Source organism: Salmo salar, chromosome ssa21 (genome assembly GCF_905237065.1).
Source record: "Salmo salar chromosome ssa21, Ssal_v3.1, whole genome shotgun sequence".
Lineage (NCBI taxonomy): Eukaryota > Metazoa > Chordata > Actinopteri > Salmoniformes > Salmonidae > Salmo > Salmo salar.
Window position 1 is genome coordinate 45,796,732 of NC_059462.1, and position 17,520 is coordinate 45,814,251.

At 42.7% G+C, this 17,520-nt stretch overlaps 1 protein-coding gene across 1 annotated transcript in view; it reads right to left on the reverse strand.

Annotated features, from left to right (window-relative positions):
• LOC106582406 (ly6/PLAUR domain-containing protein 6) overlaps window positions 1-15,104 on the reverse strand; it is a 46,247-nt gene extending 31,143 nt beyond the window's left edge. The window contains exon 1 of the mRNA XM_014165498.2: window positions 14,846-15,104. The gene's annotated coding sequence lies outside the window, so the exon portion shown is untranslated. The remainder of the gene's footprint in view (window positions 1-14,845) is intronic.
• Window positions 15,105-17,520: the final 2,416 nt, after the last annotated feature.

Below are 17,520 nucleotides of genomic sequence, written 5' to 3' on the forward strand. Positions count from 1 at the left end.
AGGGAAACATTAACACCACTCATAAACAAACAAACCCCATTCATCACACAACCTTAGTGAAATGTATTCTCTAGTTGTAGATCCACATACTGTAAGACACAGAATGACATTTGCCTTGCCTCCGTACAACTGGACACAATGTCATCCCATCCCATTCTCCTTTCAGATCAGTTGCCAAAGTCAGACCTCACGTTAATATTACTTTAGATATAAAAATCAAAACCCTGACCCAAAACGTTTCGGTTCAGAGCCTGAGCCTTCTAGTGGGTGAGAGCAGCAGAGTCCCTCTCTGTACTGCTGCAGGCATTGTAAGGCAATTAGTGAACCGCAACACCATCTCCTGGCCTGAGCAACGACCTGTGAACTGTGGTTCCTCCCTTCTGACTGAGCAGCACAAATGCAAATCACCAGCAGTCTTGTGACTCCGAGAACTGGTCTGATCAGATTCAGTAAGGGAGGGAGGAATGGAGAAGGTAGGGAGGGAGGACGGGAGAGAGGGGGGGAGAGAAGGAGGGGAGAGTGGTAAGGTAGTTACTGCAAGCTTTTCTTCCTGTGCTGTGTGCCTTTTACAGTTGTGCACATTTAAACCGCGTTGGACCCAGGGAGCAGAAGGGAATAAAATATGATAAAAGTTATTATTATAGCATAATAAGCCCCAGTACATGCAACAGTAGGAGGGGTTTGTCAGAACTTGCCTGCTCTGCTGAAAACAAGCTCAACAAATCTATGCAGTATGAAGACCTTTTGTCCCTTAACAAATCCAATTATGCTATTCTCTCAGAGTGATTCAGAGTAACAAAGTAAAGCTGATTAAACGTAGGGCTGACAACCACAGTCGAGACAAACCCCCATTGATCCAAAAGAGCCAGAACAATGCTTCACCAACGACCATCCCTCTTGTCATTTGCCATATGGCAGCAGCCAACGAAGCCCTGGCCCCTTGGTAGCCTACCCACAAACATGTTGCATTCCACATGGCACCCAGTATTCCCTATAACGTTTACATATTTTGCATTACTTGTCTCATACATACTGCATTCTATCCTATTCTACTGTATCTTAGTCTATGCCGCTCTGACTTCGCTCATCCAAATATTTATATATTCTTAATTCCATTCCTTTAATTGAGATGTTTGTGTATTGTTGTGAATTGTTAGATATTACTGCACTGTTGGAGCTAGAAACACAAGCATATTGATACATCCGCAATAACATCTGCTAAACACGTGTATGTGACAAATAAAATGTATACAGTGCACTACTTTTGACCAGGGCTTATAGAGCTCTGGTCAAAAGTAGGGCACTCTATAGGGAATAGGGTGCCATTTGGGAAGCAGACTGGGAGTCAGATCGGATCAGAATCACTGGCTGGCTAATTGAAATCCTACATGCGACCAGCACAACCCTAATTCAGCAGTTTTCTTTTGAAGTGCTCCAAGTCAGTTGTATAACTTTCTAATCCCCATCTCGACCGCTGGCGCATACGAAGATCCAGAGGATTAGCCATGTAGCTGGTACTCATGGAGGGAACAGGCTGCTGGCTACAGCCTACAAATGCCATGGCCAGGAATAAAGGGTGTCCACTCTACAATAATAAAGCAGCAGAATGTCCCCTGCCTTGGCCTTACCATGACATGGGATCTGCCTAGGTACTCCTTTTAAACCAGACTTACTGTAAGTCACATGATGATAGACACAAGCTATGAGATGTGCAGATTTACCACAGTAGGGTGAAACTGTCTGGGACTGTAATAAGAGAGTGTCAGGACACTTGATCAAATGAAGACTTAATTAGGATTGTATGGCTCAACAGTTTGGGAATATAGTCATTATAGTCAATGCCTGTTTGTGTTGGTGTATACAGTTTATTAGGTACACCACCCTGTTCACGAAAATGGTTCACTCCTTTAGACACGTGGCTTGCTATATAAAGCAGGCACACAGGCATCGAGGCATTCAGTTACTGTTGGATTGAACGTTAGAATGGGCAAAACGAGTGACCTAAGCGACTTTAAGTGTGGTATGATCGTGGGTGCCGGGCGCGCCGGTTCCAGTATCTCAGAAACGGCTGACCTCCTGGGCTTTTCACGCACGACAGTGTCTAGGGTTTATAGAGAATGGTGCAGCAGACAAAAAACACCCAGTCATCGGTAGTTCTGTAGGCAAAAACAGCTCGTTGATGAGAGGTCGAAGGAGAATGGCAAAAATCGCGCACGCTAACAGGCGGGCTACCACAGGCAAATAACAGTTCAACAGTGGTGGGGCAGAACGAAAGTCCTATCACCTAAAAACAAGAATAATCAGCTCCAGTGGGCACACAATCACCAACACTGGACAACTGAGGAGAGAAAAAACATTGCCTGGTCCGACGAATCCCAGTTCCTGTTGTCAGGATTTGGCATAAGCAGCATGAGTCCATGGCCCCATCCTGCCTGGTGTCAACGGTACAGGCTGGAGGCAGTGGTTTAATGGTGTGAGGAATGTTTTCCTGGCACACGTTAGGTCCTTTGATACCAATTGAGCAACGTTTCCATGCCCCGAAGAATTCAGGCAGTTCTGGAGGCAAAGGGGTGTCCGACCCGGTACTAGATGGGTGTACCTAATAAACTGTTCCATTCAATTGCTAGTGAGTAGGCTAGTTATATACAATATGAAGACAAGACACCACTCCATTTAAAGGAGCAGGGAACTTTCAACTGTGGAGTTAATGTTTTAGGGCCTTCTAGAAAATAAAGGAATGCTCCAAGTGCAATGCGATCAAAGCTTCCTTTACTTTTAACTTCATCCCATTAAAATATGATCAGTATGCATTGAAGTATTTAGGCCTACATAAATCACATTAACTCAAATGCTGTCGTGACATCACACAACAAATACCAGGCGAGCAATCCTCCTAATCACAGGGTCATTTCCCAAATGTCTAAATAATGACCTTTATCCTGACATTCTGTGTTTTCTGGCCTGTAGCTGTTGCTTTTTTTTCAAACAAAGCTTGTAAATTTGCCTGCATTTCTTCAGGGCAAAACAAGTCATTCTGTGTTGAGTCCAACTAAAAAGAAAATGTGGGTGTCCTTTAGTATCGAATCATGTTTACAACCTACACATAACCTATGAATATGAAAACAGTAAATATATTATGATCATTAAGAAAATATACAAATATGAGCAGGATTAAACAAAGTTCTATAGGAATGTGAACTTCATAACATCAAAAGAGGGTGAAACAGAATACTTTTTAATATCTCACGTGTGACTGTGACTGGGGTTTGATGGGAAACAGAGGGGCTGAGGGGGGGTAATGTACCCAGTAACAGCTGTAGAAGCTTCGGACTCAGAGAGAGGGTCTGCAGGGGAGGACCTGATCCCTGTGAACTTGATGACAACATGGGTCCAGTTGAAAGTCAACATAGGAGCTAATTGGGATGTATCTCTTTTGTTTTAATAGAGGTACAGTACACAGGACGGGACAAACCTCCCTGCTCAGTGACAAAATCATTTCACAGCACAGGTGCAGGGAATGGACTGGTGACTTTAAAGGTTTAATTAGGAAAGCTCCTCTTGGGTGTTCCCCAGGTAGATGGATAAATGTACAGTACAGCTTTTCAGTTTCAGCAAGCTGAACAGCTATAAAACTGGACTGGTTCTGATTTTGTTTGAGATTGATTGAACATTTGAGGCCAGTGCTGAGGCTGGGCCTGCAGTAAGAGACAGACGACACGACCCATATAAACAACCCGTTAACTGTCAATAAAAGACAGTCCCCCCCCGTATATATTGTTATTTTTTACTGCTGCTCTTTTAACTACTTGTTACTTTTATCTCTTATTCTTATCCGTATCTTTTTGAAACTGCACTGTTGGTTAGGGGCTCGTAAGTGAGCATTTTACTGTAAGGTCTACTACACCTGTTGTATTCGGGGCATGTGACTAATACAATTTCATTTGATCTTTCCAAACAAAACTCAACAAATCTCTGGTTCTCCGATTTACTCCCTAGCAGCCCGTGGAAGTAACGCTGAAGTTACAGGAGATCTTACAGGTCTGCTCGAATTGTGACGATCTGAGCTCCCAGAGAACTCATTTCTCTCAGTAAATATGACAGGTTTAGGACCACATTTTTCTCCTTTCTTCCCAACAAGAGTCTGTCATAAAAAAGCACACAATTAGACACGGTGCTTCAGCTTTAAACAATATGTTCTGTAAAGGCCTGACTTCAAAGTCAGAATGACTGGCCGCTTCGTTTGGAAGAAAATTACCATGTAACCTGAGGAAAATTGGACTGATCGATTCACAGTCAGGAAATATAGTTTCAAGCGTTCAATTGAAGATGGGCTTAAGTCTTAGAGACAAAAAAAAAACGTTTAATGTTACATTTTACTATTGGAAGTGCTCAGGTCCTGGAAGGGAATTATTATTTTACTCACGGAAAGAACAACTGTGATTATTGTAGTATATCCACACTTAGGAATTCAATAAACAGAATGTAAAACAGGAAATGGCTTCATAGAAAGGAAATGAATGATCCTCTCATTATTTGAGTGAGTTTTATTGCTTGCTTTCCCTTTGCGTGCCAGAAACATGTGTAACTTTTCAGAAAAAAAACATGGATACTCCTAGTACTACTACAAAGCATGATTTATGCATAGGACACCACCCAATCACATTCATGGAATAAAAGTGCTGAACTTCAAAGAAATATCATCAAACGACATATCTCAAGAGACGTGCTTGTATCTCTGGTTGTAGATAGAAGAACCGTGCCCGTTTACGCTCTGTTCCATTCAAAGGGTTGAGCAGGGTGATGAACTTGCCTGCATACTAAAATGGAGGTTAATCAGCGGTTCTTCATACTTCACTGCAATGCAAATGAACATCGCTACACTCTGTGATGAGAAAATTCACAGCATGAAACCACCCAGATATCAAAACACAGAGAATTCATATCAGTTGAATATTTAGGATATGCCACTCGGTTGCTACAGCAGAATATGGTAATCAAGCATCCTAACCCCAATATACCAGGACAAAAAGAGACAGCAGGTTCACCCCAAGATGGAAGCCTCTTCCAGGCACACAGTGGCGTGAGGGATGCGGTGTGGACAAATCAAATACATCTGTTTTCATGAAACCATTCGGAAAGATGCCAAGGGTGTCACGCCCTGACCTGAGAGAGCCTTTTTTTATGTCTCTATTTATGTTTGGTCAGGGTGTGATTTGGGTGGGCATTCTATGTCCTTTTTTTCTATGCTTTGTATTTCTTTGTTTTAGCCTGGTATGGCTCTCAATCAGGGACAGCTGTACATCGTTGTCGCTGATTGGGAGTCATCCTTAGGCAGCCTGTTTTCCTTTGGGGTTTGTGGGTAGTTATTTTCTGTTTTGTACATTTTGTGACCTGACAGAACTGTTGGCTGTTGTTCATTTTCTTGTTTGTTTGAAGTGTTTCTTATTATTAAAACATTAATATGAACACTCACCACGCTGCGCTTTGGTCCCCTTCTTCTACAGACGACAAGCGTTACAAAGGGGTGGTGATTAGAATCAAAATCTGAAACTGAACTGAACTCTACAAGGACACACCCCTCTGCAGCCATGGAAAATCCTAGGAAAACCCTGCCAGTGGTTTTCTATGAACTAATATACTGACTACACCGCCATCGCGATCATGACTACGCAGGTTAAAATACCAAAATCAACTGTGAATCAATTACATTCATTTCGGGGCAGGTCGAAACACATGAAACATTCATGTTGCTAGCTAGTTACTCCTGGAAGATGAACATTGGGTTGTTATATTACCTGACATACATATGGACCTCTTTGTATCTGGTTCCTTTTTGTATTCGGAACTAGAAGCACAAGCATTTCGCTACACTCGCATTAACATCTGCTAACCATGTGTATGTGACAAATACAATTTGATTTGATCTGGTGTCATACAAAATCATGTGTTTCTCTTCCACAACGATTAATCCACAGACAAAAAAAGTAAACCTAGTCAGTTTTTAGTTAATCCTTAATTATAAACTGGGTGTTTCAAGCCCTGAATGCTGATTGGCTGACAGCGTATGACGTAAGGCGTATGACAAAACATTTATTTTTACTGCTCTAATTACATTGGTAACCAGTTTATAATAGTAATAAGGCACCTCAGGGGTTTGTGATATATGGCCAATAAACCACGGCTAAGTGGATAAGGGCTGTGTCCAAGCACTCTGCATTGCGTTGTGCATGAGAACAGCCCCTAGCCGTGGTAAATTGGCCTATATATCACACCCCCTCAGGCAGTATTGCTTAATTATAGGGTGTCCACCAACGCTGCCCAGTGTGAGTGAAATAGCGCTTTGGTGATGACATTTCCCTTCCTTATGTTATAAAATACATTTCACCAAGACAAATATGATTATTGATGTTCTGAATCGTCCAGTGGGGTCTTCCTCTCACATATCATTAACATTAAATCCAAAAAGTCCGATTTCATAATATATCCTACATTATTACCCTGGGTGGTTGGAGCCTTGAATACATTTTGTGGTCGTCGTCGTCATCAAAGTTGTTCCCGTGGGTCGCAAAAAGCAAAATTAGAATGAGACGACCTGAATTAAATGTTAAAGTCTTTGAAAATAAAAAGCTTGGTATATGCTCAGTGCTCTGTTGACATTTCATACAGGCACGCCTGTTTTTGTGCGAAATCGAAAATATGAACATCTCAAAATCATCATCCCTCTTACCTCTATATTGTTTTATGTCCTGCGGATTCCAGAAGAAAGATGAGTTCGACAGGAAAGTGAGCCTGTCAGGTAGCTAGTAGCCCAGAATCAAGCTGACACTATTAGAAAAAAGGGTTCCAAAAATATTATTCGTCTGTCCCCATAGGAGGCCTCTTTTTGGTTCCAGGTAGAACCCTTTTTGGTTCCAGGTAGAACCCTCTGTGGAAAGGGTTCTAAATGGAACTCAAAGGGGTTCTACCTGAAACCAAAAAGGGTTCTTCAAAGGGTTATCTTATGAGGACAGCCAAAGAGCACTTTTAGGTTCTAGATAGCACCTTTTTTTCCTAAGAGTGTAGCTGACAAGATGCAGTTTTCCTGATTTCAAACCACTTTTTTTTCTCTGGCCTCCATTGATTTAGTCACCCTAATTCTGGCCATTCACAAGGATAAAAACTCCAAGAACTTATGAACTGATTATGATAATAGACATGAGGTTTGGACCACTGGATTTCTTATAGAATTATCTACACGGTTAACATATTATTTTACACATTGGTCAAAATCAGGGGCGCAACTTTGGGCAGTGGAAGGGACATAATTTGTAAAATAATTTTTTTGGGGGGTGGGGTAAACACTCCAAACATCCTCCCTGGCCACTCGGAGGCGTCCACATGGTCCTATAGCACACCATTGCCTCGTTTTGGATCACATTCCAATGATAAAACTAGGAGCCAAAAATGCAATTTCACACTGCACACCTCTTCCCCCTGTCCCCAGTGAAAGTTGCGCCCCTGGTCAAAATATGCATCTTGATTGGACACTGTTTTAATTATTCTCTCCTCGTTGGTGTTTCATGTATCCATATGGGTCTGTATCTTCCTGATATCCAATAAGGAAGGGACCTGCAGCGCGCAGAACGGCTCTAACAGAACCATGTTGGGTATACAGACGCCTGTTCACTTGCGTGAGCTGTACGGGTGAAATGATTGTATAACATGTATGTGTAAATGTATTTTGCAACGCTCGCGCACGCAATGTGTCCAGTGGGGTTTGCATGTAACTCTACAATAAAAGTCTCCCCAGGAAAAATAGAATTCAAATCCCTCTGTCGTCACTGGGCCCGAGACATGAGTGCACACTGCACACCCATGCCCTTATGATTCCACTAGAGGTTAGAGGGGTTTCTGCCCTGGCGGTACGGAGCGTCAGAGCAGTGACCGAACAGAAACATCTGGTAGTAAAAGTCATCCATGCAGTTAAGCTTCCACAAACTTTGCTGAATAATTCCCAGAAAGCAGCATTATCAGTATGTCAGACTACAGGAACACACAACAGTTACAGGGAACCACATAATCTACAGTAATCGTTGTTTAACACGCGTAGGCTACAGATTACAATTAAAGTACTGTCCTCAAAAATACAGGAACTGTATGCATTTTAACACGCGTAGGTTATAGATTACAATTAAAGTACTGCCCTCAAAAATACAGTAACTGTATGCATTTTAACACGCGTAGGCTACAGATTACAATTAAAGTACTGTCCTCAAAAATACAGTAACCGTATGCATTTTACACGCGTAGGCTATAGATTACAATTAAAGTACTGTCCTCAAAAATACAGTAACTGTATGCATTTTAACACGCGTAGGCTATAGATTACAATTAAAGTACTGTCCTCAAAAATACAGTAACTGTATGGATAATTTGATTGAGAATAATCAAAAGAGCCATCTTAAACCTGATTGGACTAATTTGTGAATGATCTGAGTATTACAGACGCCCTGGAGGAAAACCCAGACCGAGCTATGGAGCAGGCCATCTCATCTCTGACCCTGATCCTGTTGACAGTCTCTCCTCAGAGACACTCCGACTGGAGAGTAGGGAGTACCCTACATTACACGCCCAGCCTCTGAGGTAATGCAGACAGAAAGCCTCTCTCTCTCTCTGCCCACGGGGCTGGCTGAAGGGTTAATACTGGTTTGAACTGGTTTAAACATCACTATCATAGCTCGGAACTCAGATCTCGCCCACCACTAACCTCTGCTATGAGCAGTGACCCAATTGAACATCATGGCGATGACAAGTGTGCAACTTTGATTTGCGAGGACTGTGTGAGGGCACTTCCTAACCTCCTGCCAAATGTATGACCATATTAGAGAAACATATTTCCCTCAGATTACACAGATCCACAAAGAATTTGATAACAAATCCAAGTTTGATAAACTCCTATATCTACTGGGTGAAATACCACAGTGTACCATCACAGCAGCAAGATGTGTGACCAGTTGCCACAAGAAAAGGGCAACCAATGAAGAACAAACACCATTGTAAATACAACCCATATTTATGTTTATTTATTTTCCCTTTTGTACTTTAACTATTTGTACATCGCTACAACACTGTATATAGACATAATATGAAATTTGAAATTCTTTTATTCTTTTGGAACTTATGTGAGTGTAATATTTACTCTTCACTTTTTATTGTTTATTTCACATTTGTTTATTTATTTCACTTGCTTTGGCAATGCCAATAAAGCCCCTTGAATTGAAAGAGAGAAAGAGAGAGCAGAGAGAGGAGGAGAGAGAGAGACCGATCCTGACCAAATATATGTGTGTGTGTGTGTGTGTGTGTGTATATATATATATAGAAAAAGGCTACCCAAAGAGGAGGGTCTATGTGATCACTGCACGACATGGGAGGTAGAGACAGATGGTGCACTTTCCCTCTACTGTGATAAATACTCCTCAATAACATAATCTTTTTCCAAGAAATATCTCAATCAATTCCCAACTTCTGTCCATTTACTAATGACATAAAGCTGGGAATTATTCTGGGTGAGGGAGGAACCGCAAATATTACAAACCCAGACGACACTGGGCAAAATGTGCGCCGCCCTATGGGACTCCCAATCATGGCCGGATGTGATACAGCCTGGATTTGAACCAGGGACTGTAGTGATGCCTCTTGCACTGAGATGCAGTGCCTTAGACCACTGCGCCACTCGGGAGCCCTTGAATATATGTATATGATTGCCATAGCCTGAGGGACATCCCATGACCAGTAATTCCCTGAAGTATTTACATTGTATATAACTGACAGTAATACATAGTGTAATCATCATCATGTCGTTGTTTATTTATATTTACATTGTATATAACTGACAGTAATACATAGTGTAATCATCATCATGTCGTTGTTTATTTATATTTACATTGTATATAACTGACAGTAATACATAGTGTAATCATCATCATGTCGTTGTTTATTTATATTTACATTGTATATAACTGACAGTAATACATAGTGTAATCATCATCATGTCGTTGTTTATTTATATTTACATTGTATATAACTGACAGTAATACATAGTGTAATCATCATCATGTCGTTGTTTATTTATTAGCCATTATTTCTTTTTATAATCGTATTTTCTTTAATTACATTTATCGAGCGAAGATTACAGAATACAACTGCACTAGTGTTGTACCTGTACACATGATTATATGTACCATTACTACTACTACTACTGAAATGAACTGGATTTCATTATACTCATTGCATTGTACTTTATTTACTGAAATACTGTACCACTATACTGCTTTGGCAATATCTACAAATTGTATTTCATACCAATTAAGCAATCTGAAAACAAATTCAAGAGAGGGAGGAGGAGAAAGCAGACAGAGAGAGCAAGAGAAGGAGAGAGCAGAGAGAAAGAGCAGAGAGACAGAGAGAGAGAGAAAGAGAGAGAGAGGAGAGAGCAAGACAGAGACAGAGAGAGAGAGAGCAGAGGGAGAAGGAGAGAGCAGACAGAGAGAGAAAGAGGAGAGAGCAGAGGGAGAAGGAGAGAGCTGAGAGAGAAGGAGAGAGCTGAGAGAGAAGGAGAGAGCTGAGAGAGGAGAGCTGAGAGAGGAGAGAGCTGAGAGAGGAGAGCTGAGAGAGAAGGAGAGAGCTGAGAGAGAAGGAGAGAGCTGAGAGAGGAGAGCTGAGAGAGGAGAGAGCTGAGAGAGGAGAGCTGAGAGAGAAGGAGAGAGCTGAGAGAGAAGGAGAGAGCTGAGAGAGAAGGAGAGAGCTGAGAGAGAAGGAGAGAGCTGAGAGAGAAGGAGAGAGCTGAGAGGAAAGCTGAGAGAGGAGAGCTGAGAGAGAAGGAGAGCGCTGAGAGAGAAGGAGAGAGAGAAGGAGAGAGCTGAGAGAGAAGGAGAGAGCTGAGAGAGAAGGAGAGAGCTGAGAGAGAAGGAGAGCGCTGAGAGAGAAGGAGAGCGCTGAGAGAGAAGGAGAGCGCTGAGAGAGATGGAGAGAGCAAGAAGGAGAGAGCTGAGAAAGAAGGAGAGAGCGGAGAGAAGGAAAGAGAGAGAGCAAAAGAGAGTGAAAGAGAGAGAGAGCGAAAGAGTAAAAGAGAGAGAAGAGAGCGAGAGGAATGGAAAACTGCTGTTTCTTTATCTGTCTGCTGATTAACTACCAGACATGCTCTGGTCTGCCATCCAGGTCTACACCAGGAAACAGGGTGGCATATTCCACAACGACTCCCCGTGTCCGTGCGAGAGAGAGAGAGCGCGCACTATCACCACTCTCCTGTTTTTTCTCCAACAGCATCTTGTTACTGGGGCTAAATTACTGCAGCTAACTCAGATACTGTAAACAGCAGGGAGAACCAATTTATCACTGAGAAAACAGTCAACACAGCATTCTAGCAAGACCAACATAGAGTTGAAAGCACTTACAGTGTACTTTAACAGGCCTGGTTTATCATGTGTTTGAAGGCAAAAAGGGACGGACCAAAGACCATCAGGCACGTTACACAAGCCATCCATCAACCTGGCAGGGAGGCTCAGCAGCGGACCTGTCTGTCCCAGGACATGACTGAGTGAGGGTTACTACAGCAGCCCATTACCATCCTCCACCAGCACCATACCTGCATCTTCCAGCCAGGTAACAACCCCCATCCCCCATCCCCTGCCAGGAGCCACCGAGGATAACGACCAGACAGCCTGCATCCTGTCTCCACATCCTTGTTGTTATTAACCACGTCTCAAATTACACCCGGGGGTGTCTCACCGTCCCCCATTCCTGGTCCATCACACCACCACATACAACTACACCCCCCCCAGGTGGCACATCTGTCTCTGCCCAGCCGCAGCACCACGCTGACCGGTGATGATGTCACAATTGGTGACCGGGAGCACTTTCCATCAGAACACCACATAATGGACTGTGTCCAAGCTAATGAGGAGGAATAGAGTGGATAGAGGAATAGAGTGGATAGAAGAATAGAGTGGATAGAAGAATAGAGTGGATAGAAGAATAGAGTGGATAAAGGAATATAGTGGATAGAAGAATAGAGTGGATAGAAGAATAGTGTGGATAGAAGAATAGAGTGGATAGAGGAATAGAGTGGATAGAAGAATAGAGTGGATAGAAGAATAGAGTGGATAGAGGAATAGAGGAATAGTGTGGATAGAGGAATAAGGTGGATAGAGGAATAGGGTGGATAGAGGAATAGAGTGGATAGAGGAATAGGGTGGATAGAGGAATAGGGTGGATAGAGGAATAGAGTGGATAGAGGAATAGGGTGGATAGAGGAATAGGGTGGATAGAGGAATAGGGTGGATAGAGGAATAGGGTGGATAGAGGAATAGAGTGGATAGAGGAATAGGGTAGATAGAGGAATAGGGTGGATAGAGGAATAGGGTGGATAGAGGAATAGAGTGGATAGAGGAATAGGGTGGATAGAGGAATAGAGTGGATAGAGGAATAGGGTGGATAGAGGAATAGAGTTGATAGAGGAATAGGGTAGATAGAGGAATAGAGTGAGTGCACACAGTGTGTTGTGAAAGCTGTTGTGAAATCAATTGCCATGTTTTTCAAACTGTATAACTGTCTTAATTGTGCTGGACCACAGGAAGAGTACCTGCTGCCTTGGCATGAACTAATGGGGATCCATAATAAATACAACATTAGTGCACTATGAAGGGAATAAGGTGCTATTTGGGACGCATCCTTAGTTTACTGGAGGACCTTTCATCTCAAAAACAAATGAGTCATCCTATGTAGTTTTGCTGATGGCCTCCCAAACAAAAGCATGCAGAGCCCCAACTCACAAGCCACACGGTTATCAATATGAGCCAGACTACTGATGGTTCTTCACACTGAATTAAACACACTTATCCTCTTATTCTGATCACATATCACTTCATATACTCCTCTATTCTGATCACATATCAGTTCATAAGGTCGTCGTTGGTCGTCGTTGGTGATGATGTGCTAGGGATTTCAACTAGTTGCACAGATTGTTGAGAAGGGCTTTTTCAATTTTTTTCCTTCCATGTATTGTTGTCCTTATCTAACCGTTGACACAGATGAAACCTCAGGGAAAATACCATACTGGGTGATAAAGGGCTCTATGCTACTATAGGAGGACAACAACATCTCATAGTTTCCCTTCTAAATTCTTCCTATTTTGGATAAACGTCTATTTTTGACACAATAATTCTGCTTGTTTACAGGGTTAATTTCATGTGGTGACAGGGTTAAAACAGAAACAACTCAAAAGGTTAAGAGTTTAGGCATGAATTCCGAGTGGTTAAGGTTAGGGCTATGGTTTGGGGAAGGGCTTTAAAAAAGTATTATAAAAAAACAACTCGCTATTACCATCAAGTATCATCAGGTATTCTCACGGCTTGCTAGAGCATTGTGAACTGCAGTGGCACAGTGGTCTGAGCAGCGAGCTTTGGCTCCGAGCATCACGAGCTCGTGCCCAGTGCTGGTCAATCGTTTTCCTTTTTTTGTTGTGAGCGCTGAGCAGGACGTTCTCAGGACCTTTTCAAATGTCCGAAATCAAAGTATATTTCCAGTGATCAGGCTGAGGAGGGACCCTCTTTTCATCAACAGACATTTTTCTCTGACCACCAGATTTTAGTGGAACTCATACATGGCATAAATGGGTACAGGGATGCACAGAAAAGTGATCTGAGCCAAACTGACAGGACTACCACCACAGTATGAGCACACAGAGGGGAGCAGCCTAGCAGGAGGACGGAGGAGGGAGGAGGAGGGAGGAGCAGGGCTGACCAGGGGGAGTAACCTCTGACTGCAGAATATGGAGCAACGAGAGAGACCACTCCCAAACAGATGCACTAAAATCCACATAGCAACAGCAGCAACACCCCCCCCCCCCCCCCGTGAACAAAGCCCCCTTCTCTCCACCACTGAGGGTGTTACGTACAACCCAAAACCTCTGGCCTCCATGGATGCATCTGTCTGGGGGTAGGGTAAACACTGTACATGGACAAGACAAGGGTATGGGAGCCTCCATGCACATGTTAGTCTACATTAACATCCATTGTAATATTGGGTTCCTTTTCCACAGTGGATTAGGACCCTGTAATACTGACCAAACGTGTGAAATTGAAGCTGTATGCATGGCATAGCACTGCACACAGAGGGTGGTGTGTATTTAGTACAATCTGACAGGGGTGTGTTGTGGTCCAAATGGAGCTCATAGTGTCTACTCCTTGAATAAACCAACCTCTTGATTTAGGAATATAACATGTGCAAAACGTAGAAATTAGGTAATTATTGTGTAATAATAACGGTAACTAGTAATCTGTAGCCTAATAATTATCTTGTGGAGAATCAAACAGTCCTCTTTTGTTCAGGGAGTATCATTTGTTAATATCAAACACAAAAACAGATTTTCAAATATATTTCACATTATAATCAAATAGAACGTCTCATTTTAATCAAATGACAGGCTACATTTTCTCCACCCATATAGGAAGTATTATTCATGTAGTCATTGGATCATATTTCTTCTCTCTATTCTGGTTATCATGTTATAATCGTGACTCCTGACAGGAGGATGGGGGTCAAAGTGGGTCAACAAGAAGCGTATTACCACAGAAACTCAACACAAAAACAGTACGCACTACATATAGTATCATATTGCACTAGGCTTTTCTATTCCTGTTGTACTATGCATTTTCTTTCTCAAATTATAAATCATGTAAATGTATCCAAAGCCTTCTTGGTGGGGGGGCTCCGTTCGCATTATATGCCACGGCATAGCCACTCGTATTGTCGCTTATTGATCCCATGTGTATTTGCGGTTCCTAAATAAACGAAACACTTTACTCACCAGGAATTCCTCCTGCAGCCTTCAAACTTCGCCCCAGGTCCAAGCTTTTGAATAGTCCACGGCTCTAAAACAAACATACACTCCTCCGCTTGTTGGCTTTTCGCGTTAGGTCGGTGTATTAGCTACGTATGTGAGTCTTTGAGCGTCTTGGAAAGGGAAAAAGCTGCATTAGTTGACGGGTTATTGGGATGATTTGCAACGCCGATCCTATCAGAGGTTGCGGGAGGCGTGTTCAATACCGTCTGGGACTGTCCCAATAGGCTGCGCACCTCGATATTAGGAATACATTGAAATGAGGCAGACAGACAACACACTTTCACTTATCCCTTATTCTTCCATTAAAGTAATATTTCTGTCGTCTTTGAAGTGCAACCAATACTTTTCTTTCAAAAATATAGGCCAATCAATATTTCTGTGTCCATCTTCTCCAGTTTGTCGGCAACATCAGAACTAGAGTGAAGGCTATTGTTCATTGCAGCCCACATTAGCATGATGTCAATTTCATTTTAAATTGTGTATTTTAGTATTGATTAAAAAAACGTTGATGACTCATTATTTTGTGGATCAAATCAAATATTATTTGTCATATATTTCGTAAACAACAGTGAAATGCTTACTTATGGGCCCTTCCCAACAATGCAGAGAAAATATAGAAACAATTGTATCAGAATGAATAAATCCACAATGAGTAACGATAACTGTTATGGGAAGCCTCCATTCTTCTGGGAAGGCTTTTCACTAGATATTGGAACATTGCTGCAAGGACTTGCTATCTTGCCACTTGCAAGGCACTGCATCTCAGTGCTAGAGAAGTCACTACAGACCATGGTTCAATTCCAGGCTGAATCACAACCGGCCGTGATTGGGAGTCCAATAGGGCGACGCACAATTGGCCCAGCGTCGTTCAGGTTTGGCCGGGGTAGGACGTCATTGTAAATAAGAATTTGTTCTTAACTGACTTGCCTAGTTAAATAAAGGTTCAATTAAAAAAACAAGAGCATTAGTGAGGTTAGGCACTGACGCTGGGCGATTAGGCCTGGCTCGCCGTCGGTGTTCTAATTCAATCCAAAGGTGTTCGATGGGATTGAGGTCAGGGCTCTGTGCAGGCCAGTAAAGTTCTTCCACACCGATCTCGACAAACCATTTCTGTATGGACCTTGCTTTGTGCAGTGGGGCATTGTCATGCTGAAACAAGAAAGGACCTTCCCCAAACTGTTGCCACAAAGTTGGAAGCATAGAATTGTCTAGAATGTCATTGCATGCTGTAATGTTAAGATTTCCCTTCCCTGGAACTAGCCCGAACCATGAAAAACAGCTACAGACCATTATTCCTCCTCCACCAAACATTCTACTGCCAATGTTTGTCTATGGAGATTGCATGGCTGTATGCTAGATGTTATACTGAAATAGCCCAATCCACTAACTTCAAGGGGTGTCCACATACTTTTGTACATATACTGTAGGTAGTGGTCAATTGACTAGGCAACAGGACAGATAATAAACAGTAGCAGCAGCATATGTGATGAGTCCAAAGAGTTTGTGCAAAGAGGGTCATTGCAGGTAGTCCAGGTAGCTATTTGGAAGTCTTATGGTTTGGGGGTAGAAGCTGCTCAGGGTCCTGTTGGTTCCAGACTTGGTGCCTCTGTACAAAGAGAACAGTCTGTGACTTGGGTGGCTGGAGTCTTTGACAATTCTTAGGTCCTTCCTCTGACACGTCTGTAGGGAGCTCGGCCCCAGTGATGTACTGGGCCATAGCACAACCCTCTGTAGCTCCTTGCGGTTGGATGCCAAACAGTTGCCTTACTAAGCGGCTATGCAGCCAGTCAAAATACTCTCAATGATGTAGCTGTAGAACTTGTTGAGGATCTGAGGGCCAATGACAAATATTTTCAGCCTCATGAGGGGGAAGAGGCGCTGACGTGCCCTCTTCACAACGTTGTGTGTGTGTGTGGACCATGTTCATTATTGAGTGATGTGGACACTGAGGAACTTGAAGCTCTCGACCCGCTCCACTACCGCCCCGTCGATGTGGATGGGGGCGTGCTCCGCTCTCCGTTTCCTGTAGTTACCGATCAGCTCCCTCCACTGGTCGAACTTTAATAGGAGGGAGCGCAAACAAACAAAACATCACCCATGCTTATAAGACTACTTACAGGGTAGGCTAATACTTTTTTTTTTTTTTACAGTGTGTGTGTTTGTGCTTGTGTGAATGCAGCTGTGTGCGTGTCAGGGTTGGAGTCAATTCGAATTGATGGCAGTCAATTGAGGAAGTGATTTGAATTTATAATTGCAAAAAGCTCAAATGTACTTCCTGAACTGACTGACTTAATTTCAAATTGACCCCAACCCTGGTGTGTGTGTGTGCATACGATAACTGTTGAACGACAGGTAGGCCTATATGACATTTGATGACACTTTAATCACAACAAATCACAGTACCAACATGTACTAACACTGTAGGCCTGTGTGCGAATCGTCTCTCGCTGACGCTATAACAGATTTACCACAGAGACATAAATGGGGGCATGATTTACGTGCTGATTATGTATTTTAAAGATCTCCGCTTCCTTTGCTGAAACCAAACGGGAGGGTTGTTCGCTCTTGATAAGTAAATAAATCAAGGACACATTAAACGATCTGCCTAAAGTTACACCTGAAATGGAATGTGCCCAGGT